Source organism: Pinus tabuliformis, chromosome 5_2, assembly GCF_031772625.1.
Source record: "Pinus tabuliformis cultivar Carrire ecotype Pingquan chromosome 5_2, CPIR1, whole genome shotgun sequence".
In the NCBI taxonomy this organism is placed as follows: Eukaryota; Viridiplantae; Streptophyta; class Pinopsida; order Pinales; family Pinaceae; genus Pinus; species Pinus tabuliformis.
Window position 1 is genome coordinate 358,311,635 of NC_142306.1, and position 26,560 is coordinate 358,338,194.

Consider the following 26,560-nt stretch of genomic DNA (forward strand, 5'->3'; position numbering starts at 1 on the left):
CCTCCCCTTGCTTGGATTTCACACTTCACTGCATGCACTATGCAATTTGGGAGCTCAAGGCCTATTCCTTGGCTTCTGGAATTACACAAAGCCTATCCTATGCTAGCTCCAACTATGCACTGCATAGTTCCATGATTCAGTCTCTCAATCTTGGCCATTGAGATTGCGCAATGCGCAGTCTGAAACAATCCTGGTGAAAATTCCATGTAATAAAAGTAAATAAAGACAAAAATAATAACCATGGTTGATGGGACACTTATTCTGAGCTAAATGTTGGTAAATACATCCTAGGGGGTGTTCCTTTGGTTTGTTATGGCTAAGGAAATTGGCAAAGGCAATGGCTAAGGCTTTGGAAAGGAAAAATGGCATTTTTGGCACATTTATTTATGAAAATAATGGAAATTAGGAGAAAAGGGAGGTGAAAGGTCACAGGTTGCACGTGAGTAGGAAATTGAAGGAAAATAATGGAAAATGAAGAAAATATAAGCCTCATTCATAAAAATTCTTATGAGGATCAGTTGGTAACCTTTTGTCAGTTGAGTTTTGGAGATTTCTCATTATTCTCTCTCTCACTCAGTCTTAGACACTTAGAGTTTTCTTGGAGCATTTTTTCATTTGATCAAGAAAGGAAAATAAGGCAAGAGGAAGCAAAGATCAAGCAGGGAAAGGTGAGATCAAGTAACTACAACAATATTCATTGTAGGTATTGATTTGAATGTGTATTTTCCTTGCTAGATTTGGAATGCATCGTATTGCATGTGGTTATTTGTTGTTGTGGCATGGTTTTTTCCAGGTGTAATAATGATTTCAGCCTAGCCTTGCCATTTTCGGATAGCCATGGTGTGATGGGGTTCTCATGTTTTGGTTGAGCTAGATTGTTGAATGGATTCGAAGCTTAGTGAGGTGAATCTTTGATATTGTAGAACACATGGACTAGTAACCCCTGAACTAGAATGTGGGTTGCGGTAAAGATGGATTTTTTGTTGCCTCGGATGGCCTAGGAATCCTTGTCGGTGAATGGGAGGATATATGATAAATCCAAAAGGTGGTTTTCTCTATGTTGGGCCTAGTAATCCCAGGTTTGAGATATGTGGTAAACCCTGGAGATTGGGTCTTGGTTTAGGGCCTAGTGATTTGAGTTTGGATTTTGGTAAATCCTGAGAGACTAGGAGGAAGGAAAATTCCTCACGGTGTAGGTGGAGAAATATTATGGCATCCATGCTTGTTTGGCCAAGTGATCAGGCGGACATCATGGTAAAGCCCGTTATGATGTTTTCATTTTGTTGGCCTAGTGATCCGAGATGGATTGCGGTCAAGCCTAATTTCTATTGGTGAGGGTGAGGTGGTTTAGCCTCGATATGCCCTGGGTGGTTCTTTTGGTTTGAGTCCCACATTCATGCTTAGAATATAGCACAAGGGTGAATGACTGAAAAGAGATTTGGCTCAGCCATTCTATGGTCGGGTGGAATGTGGAAGTCCCATCCTAGGTTTTGTTTTTGAATCATTAATGAAAGGTTATTTCCCCTTTTATTTCTATGAGTATTTTGAGTATTATATGTGGTTTATATGGTTGTACTTTCATGAGTATTTATGTTTTTATTATGTTGGTTATATGTGTGTTTTATGACAGCAACTATGTATGGCTCTCAGCATGTTTTTTCTTGTAAATGAATGGATAATGTATCTATGGCCTAATAGATGGTAATGCAACAAATGGCATGAGGGAACAATGGTTCTTAGCGATTCTCAGATAAGTACAAGATCCTTATGTTTAATTATGTTGGTTACACCTATAGATTACATGCTTGTGACATGTTTGATGAAATGCCTGTCATGGCTAATAGGGATCTAATTAAGGTCTTGTTTAACTTATTTCTTTTGCATCATTGTTTCCCCATTCTTTTACTACTCCTAAGTTATTGTTCCATTTTGGGTAGTGACCTAGGCTCTGGGCCTCAAAAAGTAGCTCAAATCTTGGGGACACTGGCATAGCACTAACAAATTGGGTCTTTGGACGCTGGCAGGCAAGCCGCTGAGATTGAATTTTGGTTTCTGGACGTTGTCATGCCTATAGCATGAGAGCGACTGTTACAGATCCATTTGGGAACATCAACCCAAATCTACAGATCAATACTATTAGGCCCATCAAACCCTAATTCAGTTGTTACATGCCCTAAATGAAGTCAACCATCCGAATGTCTCCTTCGCAAGAGATTCCATGACTAAAATCATCCAAAAACTGCCTCTTAGAAGATTAGCGCAGGCAGTCCTTCATTAGAATTCACTGCAGTGCAGTCCAGTACACTGTCTAGGTGCTATGTAACGCACTTGAGCCCTCTTTGGCCTGCGCTGGGTGAATTTGAGTGAAATTTCATTGGGGTTTTGGAATATTCTTATCCATTGGGTGCATCTAAAAGCTTCCCAAGTTTATCTACTCCTTTGAGCTCAAATTGGATGAGGTAGGGAGTTAAGGAACATCAATCCCTTTATCCCTTCCTCCATGGAACTAAATTCTAAGTTTGGGAGGGCATTCATTATCACCATTTATGGCATAACTTCTTTCCTTCACCTATAAAAAGACCACTCATCTAAGTGATCAGGGGTTGGAAATCATCGAATTATGGGGAGATGTTGTTAGTATGAGACTTGAGTTGCTTTCAAGTATTGTAATGATGTCAAAATGTCTTGCTTGTTATGAGGAGAGGATGGGATTGAATTGGAGAAGTGATTCTGAATCAAGAAAATTGGGTTGTAACTATTCCTTATACTAATAAAGTGTTCAAATATTTTTCCATATGTTTGTATTGTCCATTAATGCTTTCATATGTGTATTATGAACTTGATTCCATTCTATTTTTAATCAATAGATCATTATCATATGCTTTGATCGGTTTTTGTCTTATGTCTGTGTGCAGGTACTTTTCAAGCAGATTAAGTACGAAAAGGAGCGACACAATTGGTCAAGGGACATAAGGAGTAAGCGAAAGCTACAGGTAGGCTTCTTACTATCTTATTTAATCTATTGGTTATAGAAAAGGTAGATAATGCTTTGCACTGTTGTTCTAGACTTAGCTACTAGTCTAGGGGTTTAAGCATTTATCCATAGACACTAAAACTTCCCAAAACAAATTGGTGACCATACTGGGGAGCGATCATCCATCTTAGTAGCTTATCAGCCTCTTAAGACATTTCTACATACTGTACTTGTGGTCGTTGATTGAATTTTAATCTGATTTCATAGAAAATTGAGTCAAAACTGTACCAAATTGCCTTCAGAAATGGCTTATTGTTACCAGCACAGCCCAATGAAGGACACAGTGTGTTGCAATGCACTTCTCACACAGAGCCAGTGCACTGAAGCGCACTTTCTCTCACTGCAGCCTGCGCTGATCCCTTGAGGGTCAGTTTCCCATCTAGGAACTAAAGTTTTGAGCCAATTTTCTCTTGTTTGACTGATTTGGTGAATGTCAATGATGTCTTTTCTCTGAAAATAGTTTTTCATCTCCTTACCTGGCCCTACTTAGACTAGGATTCATAAATGTTTCTTATGTATTTACTTTGTCATTTTCAATCTATAGTTGAAAGTTAGTTTTCGGTCGATTGATCTTTGTCGAAAGAAAGTGTCATAAAACCGTCTTTCCTTCGAAAGTTGAATTGTCACAAAGTCCTCATTCATGAAAGATCGATTGATTGATGTATGCATATGATTAGTCTTTTCGTTGAAAGTGTCGTAATTCCTCATTTCTTTGAAAATGAAAGTGTCGTAAAGTCTTCCTTTCCTTGAAAAGAAATTTTCACAAAATCGTCATGTTTATGAAAAGAGTTTATTGATCGATTATGCATTATTTTTCCTTTTTGTTCATTCACATTAAGGGAAATCGAAAAGAAATACATGCATGTTGCATTGAAAAAGTTTGTGTGTGCTGATAGGAATAGTGTAGGGAATTTGCATTTAGATTGTGCTCTTTGCTCTTTGATCAAAATAAATATAATTGCTCTATCCCTAAGTAGCTAGAATTTTCATCGTTAAATTGAATGGAAAGAATGCTTATCATGACAGTTGCATTCCTAGGAATTTGAGAATACATCACGTGGTGAACTTGAAAGGCAAATTTCTAAGCAAGATCAACTTAAAATAAACATCAATTTACCTAATGGAGCATTCTCATTAATGAGAACATTTAGTGGTTCTAGGCTAGAGATGTGTTCCGACGTCGTAAAACAAAGCAGTTGTCACTAACTTGTCTACAATACATCCCGAGTGTGATACCTCATTCCACGTACGTGAGTATATCGTAGCTCGTCCACCTACCTTCAGGTATATAGGGTGGTGTTACAGTACGTAAAGTATATGGGAATGCTCTCACTATGCTATTTTTCACTAGACAACGCTTATACTGACTAGGCCCCCATGTACCTTCGGGTATTGCTATCCATCCTTAAGTAACCGAGTCAGCCGCCTTGTAAATTGTGATACACCGAACACAGCATTTAGGGAGATTGCCTACCCATACTTCTTGGTTTGCCAGGCGGTATTCTGCAGTTCATAGTTGCTTGGTAAACCTTTTGCCTAGTATACCCCTTTTTGTTTATTTCTTTTTTGATAACAAAATTAATCAGCAATCGTGGAGAAACATCAACCCATACCCTGTCATTCGCATAGAACAGTGAGAAAATCGCCTTTGCCTCCCGAAGCGACACCAATTCGGGCAAAGCGATCTCGCTTAACTAAGTCTAGTACATCAAGAACTCCTAGTTCTTCATCTGTTTCGTGAATTTAGAGATATTTTTGCATGGTCTTACAAGGAGATGCTAGGAATTGACTCAAGCATTGTTGAGCATGAGATTAAAATGTACCCTGATGTCAAACCAGTACGACAACAACTTCGACCTGTTCATCCTAAGAAAGCAATTGCCATTAAAGCAGAGGTTGAAAATTTTTTGCATGTTGGCTTCATTTTCCTTGTACCTCTTACCAACTGGGTATCTAACATTGTTCCAGTTATGGAAAAACAAGCGAAAATTCGAGTGTGCGTCGATTATAGGGATGTAAATCAAGCATGTCCAAAATACAATTATCCTACACCCTTTATCAACTAGATTATTGACGAATGTGCCGCATGTGAAATCGTTTCATTCATGGATGCATTTTCTAGCTATAATCAAATCATTATCCACCCACAAGACCAATCTAAAACAACTTTTATTTGTCCATGGGGCACATTCGCCTATCGAAAGTTACCTTTTGGTTTGAAGAATGCAGGGGCTACATTTCAGAGGGCAATGAATTATGCCTTCCATGAAATCAAGCACATTGTTCAACCTTATCTTGATGATTTTCCTGCTCATTCACGAAAGCGAATTGATCACCCGCAACATTTGAGAGCAATATTTTTACGGAGCCAACACTACAAGATAAGACTCAATCCACACAAGTGTGTGTTTTGTGTCAGCTCTAGTCAATTGCTTGGATTTGTGGTCTCAAAAAATGGAATTCGACTTGATCCAATTAAGGTTCAAGAAATACTTGAATTTCCTCCACCTTTAAACTTGTTGATGTTATAAAGACTTCAAGGGAAGGCAAACTTTCTGAGGAGGTTTATTCCAAACTATGTCGAGTTAGCTAAAGGTTTCACTCATCTATTGAAGAAAGGGATACCCTTCCATTGGGATCAGGTTGCGCAATCTTCCTTTGATGCTCTTAAAGATTCCCTAATTAGTGCATCATTAATGTATGCCCTAAGCTATCAAAAATACTATTACCTATATCTCGCCACTGCAAATACAACCATTGGCATGGTTTTAGTCCAAGAAGAAAGTGGAATTGAACATCCTGTTTATTACTTGATTCGTAATCTCAATGATAGAGACAGTAAGTATTCTTATGCCGAAAATTTAGCTTTGGCAGCCGTTCAATATGTGCAGAGATTTCGTCATTACATCCTCCTTCGAAAAACTACTATTATATCTGATTGCAACCCTATGACATACATTTTGTCACGTCAATTACTGGGGGGGGAATATTCAAAATGGATAGTTATTTTGCAGGAGTTTGATTTGGAATTCATCAAATCTAAATTAAAGAAATCTCTTGTTTTCTCCGAGTTACTTTGCGACCTTCCCTCATCCTCTAGTGATTTAACATCTGAAGCATCAATCTTGGATGAGTCTATGTTTCTTATTTCGTCAAGTGATTTGTGGTATGGAGATATACTGGTCTATCTCCAGGCCCAAGCTTTCTGGCCTAATACCTCTCACTCTAAACAATGACGTACTCAATACCAAGCCAAAGATTATCTGATCATTGGTGATACGCTTTATCATCGTGGTGTCGATACAATTTTACGTAGGTGCCTCACTCATGACGAAGCCGAGAAAGCTTTGAATGAATGCCATTTAGGTGCTTGTGGTGGACACTTATCTGGGTATGCAACCACGCAGAGAATTCTCCGTGTTGGTTACTTCTGGCCAACCATATTCAAAGATTGCATTATTACTGTCAAAAGTTGTCATGCATGCCAGATATATGACTGAAAAACTAGATTACAACCTGCACCATTGCATCCAGTCGTTATTGTTGGCCCATTCGCCAAATGGGGCATTTACTTTATGACATGTAACCCCACCTCGGCCAAGGGACATGGGTATATTATAGTTGTCATTGACTATTTTACCAAATGGACCGAGGCGATGCCAACATTGACCAACAGTGGCGAAACGGCTGCTTTATTTTTCTTCAACCATGTGATTGCCAAGTTTGGTGTACCACAAGCCATAGTTACAGATCATTGATTGCATTTTCGCAATCACATGATGGTTGAGTTGACCACCAAGTTAGGACTGTCACATGATAGTTCTACTCCATACTACCTGCAAGCTAATGGACAAGTTGAGGCCATCAACAAAGTCCTTAAGCGCATGTTGCAAAGAATTATTGGAGTTCATAAAAGAAATTGGCATTTAATCATGTACTTGGCTTTGTGGGCATATCGAACCTCAGTGAGAAATGCAACCAGATTCACACCCTTTCAGTTGGTGTATGGTTTGGAAGCAGTCTTACCAATTCAATGTGAAATCTCGTCTCTCAAACTCGCAATTGACCTGCTACTTGACACTTCTGAAGAAGAAGCGCGTTTCTTGGAGTTAATCCATCTGGATGAAACCCGTTGTGATGCCGCATTGGCTAATGAAGCCCATAAGAAACATATTAAGGCACAATATGATAAGAATGTCAAGCCTCTTGTCTTCTCAGAAGGTGACCTAGTCTTGCTTTACGATCAGGAGTTTGATAAACTTGGAGCAGGAAAATTTGAACCGCTTTGGATGGGCTCTTATATTGTTAAGCGTGTTTTGACGAAAGGTGCCTACAAGTTAGCGGACTATGATGGGATTCCATTATCGCAGCCCCAAAATGGGTTGTACCCTAAACATTACTATGCTTAGTTAAGTGTAGTAAAACTCACTGTAAGTGTGCTTTGATTGCATGTTTGTGTGTGTTTCTTTTAGATTTCTTAATTGGTTAAGTAATCCACTTTGCATTTGTTGCAGATGTTGAACTTTTTGGAACCATTTGTTGGTTATGTCGATGGGGCTAGTTGTAGTATGCAGAATCTATCCTCTGCAACATGGGCCATTTTCACTCCAAGCGGCGAGTTAGTGAGTTTTAGAGGGATTTGTATCAGTCGATCGACGAAACAAATTGTTGAATATAGCGCGTTGATTGAACTTCTCTCTGATGCCATTTCACTTGGCATACGCCGAATCATCATTAGGCTGGACTCACAACTCGTTGTACTACAACTTACTGGTGTTTATACTGTCTGAAACCCAAGAATTCATCGCATGTTCCTTAGAGTTCATATTTTGGAAAGGTATTTTGAGTTTATTCAATATCAACATATTTCCAGAAATCTAAACACATTAACTGATTCTCTAGCGAATTATGTGTTAAATAGACATTTGCGACATATGTAAAGTAAATATTTTCAATTCACATCATTATTTGAATAGGATTGCATCACATAACCATAATAAAACTCTAAAAGTAAAATAGATAGTTGTTTTAAAAGTTTTTACAAACAGTTTGTGTCCAAGACAAAAATTGGTCATCTAACCCAAAAACTCAAAATGTATGCAGAAAACATCTAAGTAAACTAGTGGTGCTCATGATAATAGGTCACAACCTATGCTATCATGCGTAAGAGTCTCATCCAACAATTCGGCACACCAATGGTGTGGTGTTGCAGTCACATAGGAAACTCCTTGATCCGGACATCCGGAATGCCTAGGGTCAAACCCTCTATGTGGTCCTGTAGCTCAACCAATGTCTCGACTAAATCTAAGTCTCAGAGAATTGCTCTCCCAATAGATCTCTGCGCTGGGCCACCTACCACTCGTTGGTGCCCCACAGGTTGAATAGGTCCAACATCTACATACATAGAAAATTATTTTGTTTAGTCTTGGAGTAAATCAAAAAACACAAAAAAATTTAGAAACTTTAAAATTAAAAAATACTTTGGTCAAACAATTTACCTATAGCACCCCACTGTGCTCCAACTGGTAACATCATGTCTGTATCTCCGCAGAAATCCATCCCTGAACATGGATACTCTACGATGGCCATATCCTGTCGAAAAAGCCACTCAAAGAATGCAGGGGTAAATGAGATCAATGACTGACCAGCATGCCTAGCCATAAGATCTACCCTTCTTTGCATCCGTGGATCCCCAGGTCCAAATACACCCAGTGAAACATGTTGTGGCTGCATAAGTGAAATTCTCTCCAAGGAGAAAGAAATTAGGATCAACCCATAGCCAAAGTTCTTTGTCCTTCCACTTTTCACCTTGGTCAGTTGTTCTTTCAAGGATTAAAGTACTGCCTCGCACCAATTGAACACTTTTGGCTCGAAACACTATAATGCATACTACATGTATGATCTGTTTTCCAAATGTAGTGTCACGCTGCCAGCCAATTTGGCAATGGTAAAGAGGATTGTCCTCAATGGTAAATCACTAAAATCCCTGACGTTAATCTTTCTGTCCCTCTTAGGCTATGCACCTGGCTAGCAAAACTGTCGTATGTAATCTCTCACTGATTCACCACCTTTGGCAAATCCAGAAAGTGAGATGGGGGCACCTCGCCTTGAAAGTCGTGTAAGAAAATATATGTCATCGATGGTAATTGAGACCAATTTGTCTCTAATGTGAAATGACTGATCAGTAGGATCCCATGAACGAACAAGGAATTGCAAAAGCTCCATTTGCTGCCTCATACTAGGTAATCAGAAATATTTGAGTAACCCACAATTCCTTAGGACCTCAACCGTGCCCTAGTTATTTAGGGAAATCATATCCTATTCTTAATGCTCTCGTTCTCTCCATGTGATCGTCATTCTGATCCAATGAATACCTGAAAATACAACCATAAGACAAACTAGGATCGATTTCTTGCAAAAAACAGAGGAATTTTTGGGTAAAAATAGCTAAATGAAATTGGGTTTTGCGCTCAGCGCAGCCCAGCCTTAGGGATAGTGCACTGCAATACAGGAAACCTTCTAGGTAAGTGTATTGTAGCACACCTTTTGATGATGAAAGGGTGCGTTGATCCCAGATTGGATAATTGAAACCCTAGGGGCCCCAAAAATCCAAACTTTTTCCTGAAATTGAAAATGAATGATATGAAATAAAAGAGAACAGAGATAGCTCCTACCTGGTCTGGACGGCACGAGGAATGGTCCACTAAATCCTCCGCAATCAGCTGGTGAACTTTGAGGTAAAAACTGCTCCAAAGCACCAAAATCAAAGGGTAAATGTGAAATGGTAAAAATGAATGGTAAAACTTGTTTTTATGTTTATTTCCTGCACATTAAATCAAGTAAACATTAGTTTTTATTCATTTTATCCATGAAATAGGTAATTTTAATCTATTTTTATGGTGTTTTGAGCAGGATTGACAACTGACATGCAGAATTTGACATGCTCAATTTTAAATTGAACATATTTGACCACAAAGAAAACTTTTATCTCTTTTTCAAGCTTCGTTAAAAACAAAAAGGAGCCCCCTTGGAGTCCTCTTTAAGCTCTTTTCAAACTCTCTAAACATGAAAATATTGTCGAGCGCTTATCCTTTCCAGCTCGTTAAAGGATTGGAAATGATATCTCTCTTGTATTATTTTACGCTTTAAGTCGACTTGAGAGATTAATCTATGAAAAAGAACTTTTGGAGCTTCATTTTCGTCCCTTTTCAAACTATATAAACATGAAAAGGACCAAGTTATCTTTGTTGTTAAACTCGTTAAAAACATCAAATAGCAACAAACTTGTCCATCTAGACAAGACCAAGTTTCACCTTCGCTAGACTCGTTAAAGCATCAAATAGCGATGGATTCACCGGAAGGGTGAAATTATAGGACAAGCATATGTTATCCTCCTCAAGCTTGATAAGAATAAAGAGGTATTGGTCAGAAATGACTGGGGAAAATGGGAAAAAGGGGAGAAAAAATTATGGTAGCAAGTCGCTCTTGAACATGACACTTTCACCTCATCACAGTGACTATGTGGGTTGGGTCATTCAGCTTGATGGTTATCACACCGTTGTTCTATCATACCATCCATTACTTTGTTTTGGGTCAATGATACCAATTCATCTTAGTGTCGCCGACATGTTCAAGAGAAGTCATTCAATTCAAACTTCATCCTTTGCAATAGCGTAAACCTTCATTTTCATGACCGCCATTCCTGAACCTTTTATTGTCAGTCAAATTTTCATCTCCAAAATCATTTACCTCATTTCGTGTTGTTGATGTGGGATACATCAAGGCCCTCCTACGACGAGTCGCTTCTTGTCGAAATCAACACATCATCCAAGAAGTTTACTAAGAAACACCCATTCAGTACCTTGAGGCTTGCATACATCAATGGCAGGTTTCTCGCTTCCGACGATAGGTTGAAATCACTGGCCTTCGACCGAAAGACTTTGTATGGTGTTCGACATCAAATCATTTACTCACACCATGTGAAATGTACTGTAGTACCTTGAGGGTCATTATCATTATCGACGATTCCTCTTGCGTCTGTTAATAGCTTACATCATTGGCTGGTAATCAGACGATGTCTTCCCATGTTCAACTTCAGATCATCTATTCACATGGTTAGACTTGTACTTGAGCGAAAGATTGAACGAGATTGAAGACCCCGGATCTAGTTTCATCCATTTGGGTTGCGATATTTTTAGGAGTACTAAATCAAATGTAAAAATGGCCTTACATTCATGGTCATCCATTCATGGGTCTATATCTGTAGATGACTATATTTGTACATGTAATGAAAGTTTATAAGCTGAGCATGCCTTCACTCAGTAAGTTCATGAGAAAAAATCAAATTATCATGATATATGTATTGTAATTGATGCAGGTCACCTTTCGCTTCGAAACCTCCTCTCCACATGATAAAGCATTTAACTCGACATACATATTTACAACTTCATGCTTTAGGGGGCAATTGCTACAGATCCATTTGGGCACATCAACCCCAAGCTACAGATCAAGGCCCATCAAACCCTAATTCAGTTGTTACATGCCCTAAATGAATTCAACCATCTGAATGCCTCCTTCCCAGGAGATTCCATGACTGAAATCATCCAAAAATTGCCTCTTAGAAGATCAACACAGGTAGGCCTTCATTAGGGTGCACTGTCTGGGTGCTAAAGCGCACTTGAGCCCTCTTTGGCCTGCACTGGGCGAATTTGAGCGAAATTTCATTGGAGTTTGGGAATATTCTTATCCATTAGGTGCATCTAGAAGCTTCCCAAGTTTATCTACTCCTTTGAGCTCGAATTTGGATGAGGTAGGGAATTAAGGAACATCAATCCCTTTATCCCTTCCTCCATGGAACTAAATTCTAAGTTTGGGAGGGCATTCATTATCACCATTTATGGCATAAATTCCTTCATTCGCCTATAAAAATACCACTCATCTAAGTGATCAGGGGCTGGAATCATTGAATTATAGGGAGATGTTGTTAGTATGAGACTTGAGTTGCTTTCGAGTATTGTAATGATGTCAAAATGTCTTGCTTGTTATGAGGAGAGGATGGGATTGAACTGGAGGAGTGATACTAAATCAAGCAAATTGGGTTGTAACTCTTCCTTTTACTAATAAAGTGTTCAAAGCTTTTTCCATATGTTTGTATTGTCCATTGATGCTTTCATATGTGTATTATGAACTTGATTCCATTCTATGTTTAATCAATATATCCTTATCATATGCTTTGATCGGTTTTTGTCTTCTGTCTGTGTGCAGGTACTTTTCAAGGGGATTAAGTACGAAAAGGAGCGACAGAATTGGTCAAGGGAGATAAGGAGTAAGAAAAAGCTACAGGTAGGCTTCTTACTGTCTTATTTAATCTATTGGTTATAGAAAAGGTAGAGAATGCTTTACACTATTGTTCTAGACTTAGCTACTAGTCTAGGGGTTTAAGCGTTTATCCGTAGACACTAAAACTTCCCAAAATAGCGACTAAGACTTAAGATGCCCATAACATTAGTGGGACCTAGTGACATGATGTATGAGTAGTTGACATGTCTCCTAAGGGTTATTTTGCTGATGTGGATAGGTTGGTTGATGTGTTCCGTAGATTCCACTTCCTTAAGGTCACATAGGAGGTCAAATCCAATCATAGTAGCCTCTCATTGCATGTTTACCCTAGTTGGCCATCTACTTGGGTAGATGTGTGAGGAGGGTGTTACATAGTCTCTTCTTCCATGTTACCAAACTAAAATGTGTATTGCCAGTTCCAGTCAGCAAGCCTCCCTCATTGACTATTAGCATTGTGTAATGCACAGTTCCAGTAGGAATCCAGACACCCCTCTCAATCAAAATTACACAATCCCTTTCATCAGATGCCCTGATTGCTGCTTGATCATGCTGTGAAGTTAGATTTGTAAGAGTTAACATTTTATTGCCATGAGTTTCCTTTCTTTCCCACAGGTACCACACTCGTGAAGCACTTCTCTCCAGTAGTGATTGTACCATGGCACCAAAAAGAGTTTCTTACAGAGAGAGCACTATTTTACTCGCCAATATATGTGGACACTCAATTGTTCATAGAAAAGGAGTCAACACTAACATGGAAGCAAGTCTAGTAGCAGTGGTAAAAGGTAGCAATCTAGTACAAGATCAAGGAAAGAGGAAGTTGCTGACATAATAAAGGGAGAACAAAGCTACAGAATGAAAGAAGATTCAATCTTCATGCAGGAAACTTTGGTAGCAGAAGCATAGGGAAGCAAAGGACACAAAAAACAGACCGGAGGAAGAGAGAAAAGCAGGGCTTGCAGGTATCAAAATTGAGATTGCAGAAAGTAGAACAAGAATCGAAGGAAGAACAAGAGATTAGGAGGAAAGAAAAAGAGAGAAACAGAAGTAGGAAGAAGAACAAAGGAAAGGCACAATGACAGAGAAAACAATGCCAATATAGGTTGATGAGCCGGAATAGCCAGTAGCTAAGGAAGAGAGTGAAAAGATGTAGGTTCCATCCCCAATGCTAAACACAAGAACAAAGTTTGGCTAGAGATTGATGAGTACGTGGAACAAATAAGATGAGAGATCACCAGATAAGACTTGGAGATGAATGCACACAACATGCAAAAGTACATTAGTGATCTTGCCAAGGTCAACACCATGTTTCTCATGCTTCAAGATGAGTTGGATACAAGTTCCAAGACCATATACCCTAATGCTATTGAGGTAGTAGTCCACTATCAGAAAGACACCATCAAGTAGTTTTGGGACATCATCATATAGTACCAAGCTTGGCATCAATATGTGACCGAGAAGCACCAAGTGGAGGTTGTCGAGTTGGTCTTTCCCCAAACTTCGGAATCATAGTTTTTTGTCTTGTTAGGTTGTCTCTAGCCTATTTTGTCTTACATGGGTACATGTGGAAAATGTAATATTATTTGTAAATATGTTGTGAGTGAAATTCCAAGTGTCATTAGTGGAATGTGAAAGCTCATCATGTTATGTAATGAGTTACTTGTAATGAAATTGAAGAGTCATGAGGGTAGTCAAAGAGTCACAAAGGGGAATGTCAAGGGTCACCCCTACCCTTTGTTATAAATAGAACATCATAACTCATAGAATGGGATTTTGGGAGTGTTGAGCCTCAAAGTTGCCCTTTCCTTAGCAACTCTTTTCATCCCTTTTTCTTTGTTTTTCCATGAAGAAATGCATTCCTATCATCAATGACCAGTATATATTGCCTTAAGGAGGACATTTAGTGATTTACATGTTAAGCTTTTATGTTTTTCTATTTGAATAAATTTTTATCTTTTAGCTATGGAACGCAACCTATTCTGCAGCTAATTGGCTGTTCCACAACTACTTCCATGCTTTAATAGGTTCCAGGTGTTAGAAGGAGAAACTAACTACATGGGCAGCTTGGAAATCATCATGACATGGATCATGTCCTATTCACCTAGCCTAGGTCGACAAGGAAGATGGTACAAGACTATGGTCAATGGAGAAGTCAAATGTAGAGACCGAAGGCAACAGGACTCTGTTTCGTGGATAATCAACACATTTCACAGTGATGGGAAGCATTATCCGAAACAACTTCCTGAACCCACGGACTCCAATAGCCATCTGTGCAACCGAATCCAATAGCCATCATCTTGGATTTATGTCTCTAGCAGCCGAGGAAGAAAATTCAGTGTGCTTGTATTCTACGTGTTTTTCGCTGTAGCTTATTTTTATCCACAAAAAGTTGCATAATTTTCTTATAAATACCTGTTTAAAGAACTCAGAAGGAGTTCAAATTTCCTCATGTATTAAGCTCAGACTACTGCTCTGTAATTTTTGAAAAACTCATTTCCTGTGTTTTTTTAATATGAAGACCGCAAGTTTTATGGATATGTGAAGGAGTTTCTTGGAGTTTGATTAAGTACGCATAACCTGATCAGTTGCAGAGGGCCCCTACGCTGACTGAGGTTTTATTTCATTTTGTTTTATCTTTTCTAGTTAACTGTAAATTCATCATTTCTTCCATAGTGTTCATAACCATTTTTCATACTAACCTTGTTTATAATGCAATCCTTATCATTTTCTTACCAATGCAGAATAGCTTCTTTCAGTATAGAATAACTTCTTTTTTCTTAATTTATTTTTTAGTTTTTATCAATAGTTAGAAGTTGAAATGTAGTAGTGTAATGTAGTTTGTTTCATTTACTGTTTCACTAGTCTTTAAATTTTCAATTAGACTGATCAGTGCCATTATTGTTCTTGCCATTTTATTACTAGTTTATTGACTCATGGTGTAGATGAATGTTTTTGAAAATCCCTTCTAGTTGATAACTCATCTTAAACTAAGTGGTTGAATACTTCATTCATGCAATGAGTCTTTTCTACATTTTTTTATTATCTTCTCTTAGAATAATGAAGTACAAAATTCCTCAAAATGTCATCACAAGGAGGTTTTTCTCCCAAAATTGAGAGGCAGAGTAACTAAGCACTTCATTTAGTTTTGTTTCCATGATAGATTAGACATTAATTGCAATTCCACTTTCAGTTTTAGTATTTCATTTGGTTTTGTTTCTGTAATGGATTAGACAGCAGTTGCAATTTTACTTTTTACTTTTTAGTTCATGATTTGGAAATAATGATAAGAGCAGAAATAGAAACTCTGTTTTCATTTCTTGATTAAACTTTGCTTCCAAATCTTACTTAAGCTCTTTTTAGGTTCTTAGCAATATTTACAGAAGTTAGATTTAAGATTATTGTTAGTTATATTGTGAATCATTAGAGATTAAAGGACCAAAAAACCCCCAAAACAACATAAAACACAAAAACAATGAAGTAAGAAAGGGTCATCTAGCACAAACAGTGCACTACACTTCATCAATTTACGATACTCGGATTGATAATTTATGTAGAGCAATTTAGGACACTAAATTGACCAAATAGGGAGCCAAGCGTTTGGCTAGGCTTGGGTTTATAGAAGGATTGGGAGTATTTTGACGAACCTTGGCTACTCCACAGCGTAGAGCAAGTATACTTCTTTGGAGGAGCAAGTGTTATTTACTGTAATGTTCCACTATTGGGGCTAGTGGTTGTCAATGGTGTATGTATGGATGGAGCCAACACACTTTCATGCATATGTTGTTATTGTAGTTGGACTATTCTGGTTTCTTTAGTAATGTATGTTGTTTGAATTGTGCGCATTTTCTTATGAACAACTTTGTATGCAATTGTAAGAATATTGTTAAATGTGTGTTGTTGGATTAACCCGTCACTTTGGTTTGTGGACTATTTTTCATTTCATCTTGTGATGTCATTCCGCTCATGTGTTCCTTTCAAGCTATGTACTATTACATGATTCTAAGGGGCACACTTCCTTTTCCCCTCCGTGTGTTAGAACCCCCATGCATCTCACTTGACTCGTTACAAAGTCACACACTTGCTTCTGACTAAATTCATCATAATTATCTCTCCGTGCTATCGCGGTCAAGGTACTACATTACCACCCACTGCTAGGACTTCCACTCTAAATGGTCTGAGGTCTAGTTGGGACTTCTTACCAAGGAGATCCCCTAAATGTTGGCAGGTCCATTACCGTCAACAATCACCTAGTTTACTCAGTAGATTTGATTTGGAGGCATTAAAGTTCAGTTCTACACATGTGATTTCTAATTTGCAGTAATCAAGGTTAGTTATCTCAAGTTGTTTTCAGTTAAACTAATTCCAACTTTTGGGGGAACTAGTGGAAGGTCAGTTAAGTTGTGGGACTTCAGTTAGACTCATTATCATCACGTTAACTGATAAATCAACCCAAAATATCTACTACATGTAGATAATTCAATTTACTCAGTTGAGGTGGAGATTCCAAGGCAATGTAACATCACGGTAGACTTGTCTTATGTGTTCAGGTGTTGTTGTTGGAATTGTAGTGTTGTAATTGATGTCAACAAGCTCTTAGTGTTGCTTTTCATGTGATGTATGCTTTTGGTGATGGTCTTATCAATTGGCATTGATGTCAACATAGTGATGACTACACCTAGTGGTTGTTGTCTTAGAGATGGATACACATTTGTATTGGTATGAGGTTGGAGATGTTATTGCTACAGGAGGATGGAGAGCTTCTCATGGTGTTGTAGTGTATCTAGGAAATGTTGCTACTGCAAGAGGTTGTTGGAGTGTCGCTATAGTTGCTGCATAGGTATCTATTTGTCTTGGAGACATTGGTTTGTTTCTTCATGTGATCATTTGAGGCTTCTTGTGTTGGAGGTAGTTGTATGACATGTTGTTGATGCTGCACGACTTGAGGATGTTTCTACAGAGGATAGAGATGTTGCTATAGGTTTTAGAGCTATTGAGGTTGTTTCTTGAGGAGCTAGAGGTGTTGGTCTTCGTCCTAAAGTTGGCAGAATAGGTCTAGCATGTCATAGACTTGTTCCTTGCCTATTCATCAGTTGTATAATTGTTGGAGAGGCTTGGAGGAGTGTATAGGATCAAAGGAAGATGATGGATCAGGTGGCAGAGGTTCTGGACTAAAGAAATTATGTTTTGCTTCAGTTTTATGCCTAGTTGTTGAGTGTGGTGTTTAGATAGAAGTGGAAGTTTTGGATTTGATTTTCTAGGAAAATGAAAATGAATCTCAAAATTATGAGACATGGGTTTTGTGCATAACGAACTGTTGTGGCCACCAACAACCCCCCTCCTTATCTAGAGTTATTGCTAATACTAAATAAGTGGGGGCCCTTAGTCAAAAATTTAAAAAATCAATTAGTGCTTATATTTCCTTTTGGATAAAACTTACCATCATGGACTTAGGAAAATACTTTTGAAAAATCTAAAAAGTTGAAGTTTCATGATGAAGAAAGTAAAGTCACTCCTTAAGAAATATCGCATTGCGCAAAGAATGATAGGGTGCCTTCTTATGAGCCAAAATGATAAAACATGCGAGATTGCGACGTGAAACTCCATCACATCGCATGCATTAATGAGCACTCACATTGGAAACCTAAAAATTGCCGATATGCAATGTCGCATATTGCAAAATTGCAATTCGCATAAAGCACATCAACAGTAACGATTAGACGATATTGCGATCTTGCGATATTGCAATATTGCGATCTTGCGATATTTCAATATTGCGATCAAGCAAACTTGCGATAAAACAGCACGATGATATTGCGGCAATGCGATGCAGCGATCTACGATATTGCAAACCAAATCACAAAATCTCTCCATCGCAGTTGGTTCTGGCTCATTATTCAAAAATCTTTTTCCATAAACCAAGAACCCGTTATGTGCTTTAATGATAATTAATGAGTTACATGCCAGTTGTTAATAAAATATGGTTTTGTGTTTTCCGAAGAGCCAGTTCACATAAGGTGTCATCTTTTTGCATATCCTTGGCATTTAAAGCTTTCCTGTCATTATTTATTATCATTACTCTCACCTCACTTGTGAACTGCAGGAACGAAGAACAAAAGTTACACAAAGCAATGTGCAGGAAACTATGGGGAAAAATGCTAAGGCTCCAATGTCCAAAGACAGAGAAATGGCACCCTTATACACAGACACCACATGCAACAGAGCCGCAGATTCACAGAATTCCGCTGAGCCATCCATTATGGATCTCTCATATACATCCATGGTTAAATGGGTATTGAACGTTTTTTATATCAGAAACAGATAGTTTAATGCTGAGGGTCAAGAGCTCACGAAATCATTATTTTTACAATTTTGAGATTTATACCCGATAAGAGAAAGAGGCGCAAAAGGTGAAAAACGCATCAGAGAAGCCCGAATCAAGGAACGGAGGTAGTTTCCGATGCGCGATTAGCACCTAGCGCTAATCGTGCATCGCTGAGAAAATTGCTCGAGAAGGAAAGCTTCTAATTGCTCAGTCACCTGCAAGCCCCGAAAATTGCAAGAAAGCAATGATAAAAACAAACTAGAAACAGAAAGCTAAAGAAAAGGCAGAAGCAATCCAAAGGTTAACCAAGTTGAACTGGGATTATTACTGGGCATACACGGTAAAGCCACATAGTCAGTGGATGACTCTCAAGTATATCATCGATTTTGCTGAGAAGATGGTGCCAGCTCTTGCCAATTCTGTTTGCTTAGCTCAACTAAAAGTGGAAGATAGTCAGCCGACTCTACTCAAGCAAATACTGAATGCTTGCAACGTTAAGGAGCAAATGCAAAAATAGTTAGATATTAGATTTAATTTTAGAAATAGTTTTGCTTTATTTTTGCTTAGAAAAAGGACGGTCATTTAAACCGCATCATGAATTTTTGTAAATAAGTTATTTTTAGATTTATTTAGTAGTATTTAAACTCTTCTCATGCATTTAGAGAAGGGTCCAGAAATTTGTCAAAAACTTGTCCTTAGAACATGCACTTTTGCACCCTTCGAGGAGGTTTTGATGAATGAATGGAACAGGATTTGTTGATGTTTGCATTTAATATCTACTACTGATGTTGCACTTTTGTACTCTTAGTGGATGTTAGATCAAGGAGAGATAAATCATTGTCACTTGAAGCTCATGAGTAGGACTAGTTATAAATGGTACTTTTATCTCTTAACCATTTATGCTTATGTGTTAAAGTGATATACAGTTTTTAGTTGTTTATATATTATTGCATGAATGCCTGAGTTATCATTTGGCACTTTTGTACGGTGATAGCTATTTATTTATGCTTAATGTATGAATAGCTCATTATGCGATATGTTTTTCACAACTGTTTTGTCTAACTTTTTATACGAAGTGGTTCATCCTTATTGATTTCTTTTCTCATAATAGCTGAATGATCTTTATTACCAGTTGTTATTTGAAATATTTTTAGATCGCATAATAGAAGAATTACACCCCGGGTTAGTATAGACTTAGATGTTGCTGCTTATTAGAATACAATAGCATAGCATTAGATTAAAGTTAGAATTAGAATATCTTAATTAGGAACTGTTAGATCAGGAACATCAAATTCTACACACACACACTCATAAATTGGGATTTGGTCCCATATCCCCAGTCGGACCCGCTATACCAAACAGTTAAGGAGCTACCAACCAAGGTCCAGACCGGGTGGGTATTCCCCTTGTTGTAGACGCGATTTTCGGGGCTTCAAAATGAACCAAATTAGCTTCTTTATGATTAATTTTTCAAAATTCGGTCCATATTGAGAGAAAATGAAGGTTATATGCCTGGACATATGCATAGAAGCTTGTGGGAGCATCTGGAAGTCTCTAGTTCCATGCATGACTAGATCAAGGGAGTGTGAAAGGCCTTAGATGCATCCACAGTGTGTTATGGGAGTTTCCATGAAAGTTTTCAAGTTTAGCTCTGCATTCCTCACGTTGTTGAGATAATTTTTATCTTGTGATGATTTCCTTAATCGAAAATTTTTGGTTTATGGTTGGAAAATTTCGTGGGACCTCTGGAAGTTGATCAAAGTTGAAAAAATCAAAAAGACTAATGGATTTAGTGGTTGATTGGGTCAATGAGCTGAATCTGGATCAAATCAAGCATATGAACATGATTATTGAGCTCATTAGTTCTGAGTAATTATTGAGTTGAGCACTTGAGTTCATATTTATATTGAAGATATCTCATTGTTAGTATGGTTGATAACTCTAATGTGTGGAAAGAGTGTGTGTTTGGAGAAGACCCTACAAACTGTGTGAGCTTCAGTATGCATATTTTATGAATCAGTTTGTATTAGTAGCAGCAAATTCTCGAAGCTTGTTTTAGCCATATGTTTATGCAGTAAGTGGAGAGTTGAAGTCTGGATTGTTGCAGCGAGTTTGAGGAGAACGTATTGGGGCCTATGTGGAGATTTTGTGTGGCGGTTTTGATGGAAACTTGAGGTACAAATTTATTTGAGCTTTGATGTTATGTTGATGTAGTGCTCATGTTGAGCAAGTTTTAGGAGTCTAGTTTGAAAATAGATTAAAGGAGGCTTGCATGGAGGTAGTGAAGGCATGGAGGATTTGATTAGATAGTGAATTGGTGGATTTAGTAGAGGGAATATTTCATCCAATAGGAGTTGTATAGTCCATTGGCAGTTGAGTGAGGATCATTGATCATGGTGGCCTTCAGCAGATGGTAATCCGTAGATCCGAGAGAGAAACAGGTTCATTTCTAAAAGGGCCAAAATACTGTGAAAGAAGTCGAGTGTTCAAGGCTCATGGGAGTAATCTTATCCATGTATAATTTGTTCAGAGGATAATAAAATATTGAGCAGCGCAGCAAAAACAGGGTGGTTTTTTTCTCATGATGGGTTTTCCACCAGAAACACTTGTATTCTTGTGTGATTGGTTTTTATGGTTGCATGCTTTATTTTTGGTGCTCTAATCAATGGTTTTGGATTCAGTTTATGTATGGTATAAAAGATTAAGTAATTGCAGAAAAAGTTTAAAAGCGTCACACTACTGATTCACCCCCCTCCCTCAGTAGTGAATATATTTCCAACAGTTGCACGTAGTCAGAAGTTTATCCTAAAGGAATTGCACAATTCAATTGAGGGAACTTCCTAAATAATAGGATCTAATTCCTTAAGGAACAATGTAAGGAAATAAGAGCTCAAGCCAAGGAAAATTTTGACTAATTTTGGGTTCGAGGCCTTCAGTGAGGAAAGAGATAGGTTGTGCACTTGTAGGGTGAGCTCAGTTGAGCAAAGAAATTGTAATACATATATATTTCATTTGATTAATGCAAGAGGAATTGGGGTTTTTAACCTATTTCTTTCTCCAAATAAAAATTCTTGTTTCATGTGTGTTATTCTTTCTTGCATGTCTGAGGTTTTTGTTCTAAATTGTGAATTAATGTCCGTAGAGCAATAGTGTAGATTTTTGTCTTGTGATTTTGATTAAAACTTCATGACTAGTTTCAAATCTACAACCTAATTTCTACACCTCTTAGGTTTCTTCACCTCTCTATATGTGTCATAAGGAGCTTGTTCACTTTTGTAATTTTTTGTGTGTGGCATTGTCATTAACTAGTCACCAAGCTAGGGAAGTGGCCTTTAGTCGATTTCCTTAAATCATAGTAAGAAAATGAAAAAGATATAAACTATGTATCTATAGCTATTAGATGCGATAAAAGGATCTGAAAGGGGTTGAAAGGTATCAATGTCGAGGCTATAAATGACTACTAGTAGTAGTGGCCATTATTGTGCTACTGAAGTTATTTTAACACTATAGTTTACTTGATTCAAATGTCTTTCCTGAGATTACTTAGCAATAAAGTTCACTTTTTTCATATTAAACATGACAAAATAAACTATTATGGGTTCATATTTTATCAAGTTTTTGAATTAACAACTTAAAACATCTTATCGTTATTTCCCAATATTTATAGATTTAAAATTGTTAACCATAGATAACTACGTCACCCACTATGTCAACATTTGTTGGCCCCACAATAAGTTCCTACCATTTTACACAAATTAAAAGTTCCCCCTTTAGCGCTTGAAATTTCACCTCAGGCTGAGAAAGGTAAACCTCAATGCAACATCAAACCACTTAGCCTCGTAGCTAGCCCTACGGGGCGGGAGAGGGCTCTCTCTGGTCTATCTCGATAAAGATCTTCAATGGGCGAGATAACCAATAAGGTAACACTGATTTTAGGCTAGTAAACTGATCAAAGGGTTGATTTGGTATTTTTAGGGTTTTTGGTGGCAAATTGAGGAGGTGGCAATTTTGGGTGCGGGGATTGGACACAGTTTCTGCAGGGGGTTCTTTGGGGTGAGGTAGGAGACAGTATTGATGCCTTTGATTGAGGTGGATGATTAAGAATGATAGATGAGGAGTTAAGGAGAGCAAACAATAACTTTGAATTCTCCTTAAACAGTAGAAAACATTGAAATTAAACAAACTTAAAAGCAGAGCATGACAGTCATGAGTTCTACTTTAACACTTCATTTGTTTAATGTGCAGAAGGAAAAGAAAGGAAATGATTCACATAACACACTTACAAGTACATAGAGAAACACACCATCAATACATGTAACCACAAGAATCCCAAAAAGGACTGCAAAACCCTAGTCTTCCTTAGCCAAAAATTGCAGAGATACAGTGAATAATACAATGATAGCTTCTCCCTCAAGAGTCCAACCTTTCAACCATGAAAATGAGCAAGAGAGTACATAATATAGACCATCTAACATCTTTCCCTGCCTCTAGGGGTCGAGCTCACTATCCTAGGAGCTGTTTCAACCACTTCTAAACTAAGCACTGAAAACTAGGCAGTCAAAACAACTTGCCTCTATAAACTAGGAAACCAATTCATTCATTAAATTTTCATCTATTTCATGAATGAATCTTCTAGAAGAGATACATGAGTGTAAAAGTATCAAAAAATTACATTATTTACATCAAGGAGGATAACAATCCACTCCAAAAAGTCAAACATGGTCAAATCTGCGTTTTTCTGAGCTGTACAGTGAAATTTTGAGAAAATTGCCTGATAGGTCGCGCGCCTCTGCCTGACGAGTCGCGCGCCTTTGAGGGAACTTTTGGGGCACTTCCAGGTGTCACAATTGGGCAAGAGTAGGCTTGTTGGAAAGGTCTGTGAGTCTACTTTCCAACCCAACTGGAATTTCTGAATTTGGTGGTCATGTGCCCCTCCAAAACCGCAATCTCCCAAGACTGCTTTCTGTGTCTCAAAAATGTGGCAGAAAGTCATTTTTTGCTTGTTTTTTGACTTTCTGGAGGCCCAAAGCTTCACAAAATCTCTTGGAAATGGATGAGCATATGTAACTTATCATGAAAAATCTGGAAATGCTGAGTTTTTGCAAAATGGAGTTGCCAAGTGAAAGGGTCGCGCGTGGGGTGAGACCCTTTAAAAGGACAAAACCTGTAAATTGCCTGAAAAAACCAAAATTGACCCAAAATGTTCAAAATTTCTTGGAATTTGTGCTAGGGCTGAGCTATTTAGTGCCATGCTCCTTCAAGGAAGCCTCGGCCAAGATGTGGAGGGGATCGGGCCTTTTTCTCCGTTTTTGTGCTTTGACCAACCGCCTTGGATCTGGCGATTGAAATTTTGACATTTCTCTAAAAAAATGACACCTGTGCAAAAAGTGAAGGAGGTTTTTCTTCTTTGGCATGTTATGGACAAAAACCTCTCTCAGTTTTCCAAAATTCATCTTTTATTGCTCTGGAACATCATTTGAGTGCGACTTGTCCCGATGTGTGAAACAAGGAATTTTGTCGAAATGGAGCGAAATGAAGGGGATAGGGGGCTTCTAAATTCTTGGGGAAATTTTTGGGAGTGGGGAGGGATGTTAGGAAGCAGGGGAAATTGGAATCTCAGAGATTGAGCGAGGGGAAGGGGTCCAAAAGGGCAAAACACAGGCCCAACCTAGAAAATTGCCAAGTTGTAGCTAGAAACTAGGGTTTGTGCAAAAACGAGGAATTTGGGGGATCTAAGGGATGGGAAGCATTTGATAGGGTATTTTAAGGATAGGGGAAAGTGTATGAACATCTAGATACAAGTTTTGCTGATGACTTGACCGTCCAAGAGAAATTGGCTTTCAAAACCCTAGGAGAGGGAAATGACCTTGCCAAGGCACAACTAAAGCATGAACAAGGTGTACAATTACTCATTAGACACTGAGATGATAATGACAACCCTATGAATGATGATAGGCTCAACTGAATAATGACATGGACCGACATTTTGACAACTTTAGAAGGAGTTAAAGCAAACCCTAGACCTAATGCCTAGTGACCAAATTTTGCTTGAAAACTCTTTGAAATGACAAAATTTGACCTTGACGCTCTGAGATCACTTTGTAAGAGCATATTTGATCACTGGAGGAAGGTTGGAAAGACTGACACTAACATTGGCTCCAATGGGGATGGTAGCTCCTTGGAGGTGCCAAGAACCGCAGACCTCTGGGAGAGCAGACCAGTGCTTTCAACCATTGGGCGATGGAGTCATTATTTCGGAAAACGACACAAGACTTTGACTCATTTATTGAATGATAACTTGACTGAAAATCGACTGAAACTTAACTAAAGCTTGACTCAAACCGACTCGATGGCAAACTGAAATAACTTGAAAAACTCACTCAACAGACCAAACACAAATGACTCATGACTGACTTAACTAAAACGAGAACTTACAAAGCTTATTGAAGGGCAGCAGTGCATCAAGATTTGAAATCATGATGACAACCACCTGTGTTTCTTACAAAACAATATACTATCAAACTATTTCAAAATGCCAATGCAACCAATCAAGAAGATGGCTTCTTGACTGATTCTTCCTATCAGAACTTCTGGTCAACAGTACAGACCTATCATTGGGCATCTGAAAACATAGTTGACCATATTCTCCTTCATCACTGAATACTGCAATAATCACCTTCACTGTTGACTGCAATAGGGCTGCCATTGGATCTTGGAAAACATGAAGACTTGACATTGCCACCTCCTGCTGAAAGAACAAGGTGTCTTTTGTTTCAAATTCTGATATGCCTTCATCATGTGCTTCAGTAAAAGTATGTTCATGGGCTTCAAAAAATTCTGAACAAGTAGATGAGCAGATCTCCTCTTGAAATAACATTTCAAAACATGAGACATATGAGGAAGAATCTGAAATGGAATCCTGAATGGTCTGATCTTTTGTAGTTTGAATATATGGTAAGTCATCCTCATATGATATGATAGCCAGATTCTCATTACATTCATCAATCAGGAGAAAAGAAATTTCAGATGTTTCGTGAAACCCAACACTAACATTTCTATCAGCTATCATAGATTCATCCAGAGAAACCTTTTCACTTACTTGAACAAAGATCTTGTCTTGTTTTTCACAGAGGCAATGAACTACCTCCTCATGAAGATCTAGTGTTGGTGAAATGAGAGCATTTAGGTCTGCTACTCCATTTTCTTCATTTGAGGCAGCCGCGACAATACAACTCTCTTTTATGTGATCCGAAACAACATGTTTTGCCTCATCACAATTTATCTCCCAATCTAATTTATCATCATCACTTTCTGAGATTGGAACATTACTTTCCTGCGTTACCTGCATGTTGTCTTCTTCTATGGACAGATCTGAAACAACATTTGCTCTTTCCTCATTTTCAACCATATGGAAATCTTCAGCCTGCTGATCTTGACAAGTATCCTCTAAGATTTTTGTGTGCTGCTGAAATGGATTCTCATACAGAGCCTCCATAATCTCAACGTCCATAAAATTATCATCTTCATAATATTTCTCAAGGCTTTCAATAAAACTATAAGCATGCTTGCAACAGTCATGAACCAAATTTAATGATGGATAAGAGTCCTTATATATTTCAATGAACATAGCATGAAAATCCTTAAACAATAAATACAAGCAGGCGGCAAACTTTCATACCATGATTGGGCTTTACCTTCTAGAGTGGCCAAGAATATCTTCATCAAACAATCTTCAGGAAATTCCACCTTCAATTTGCGAATATGCATATGAAATCTAACTAGATGTAAAGCGGCATCCTTCTTACCATCATCATTAAATATAGGCAGATTCCTTGACCAATCTACCTTTGGAATTTTATTTGGAAAAC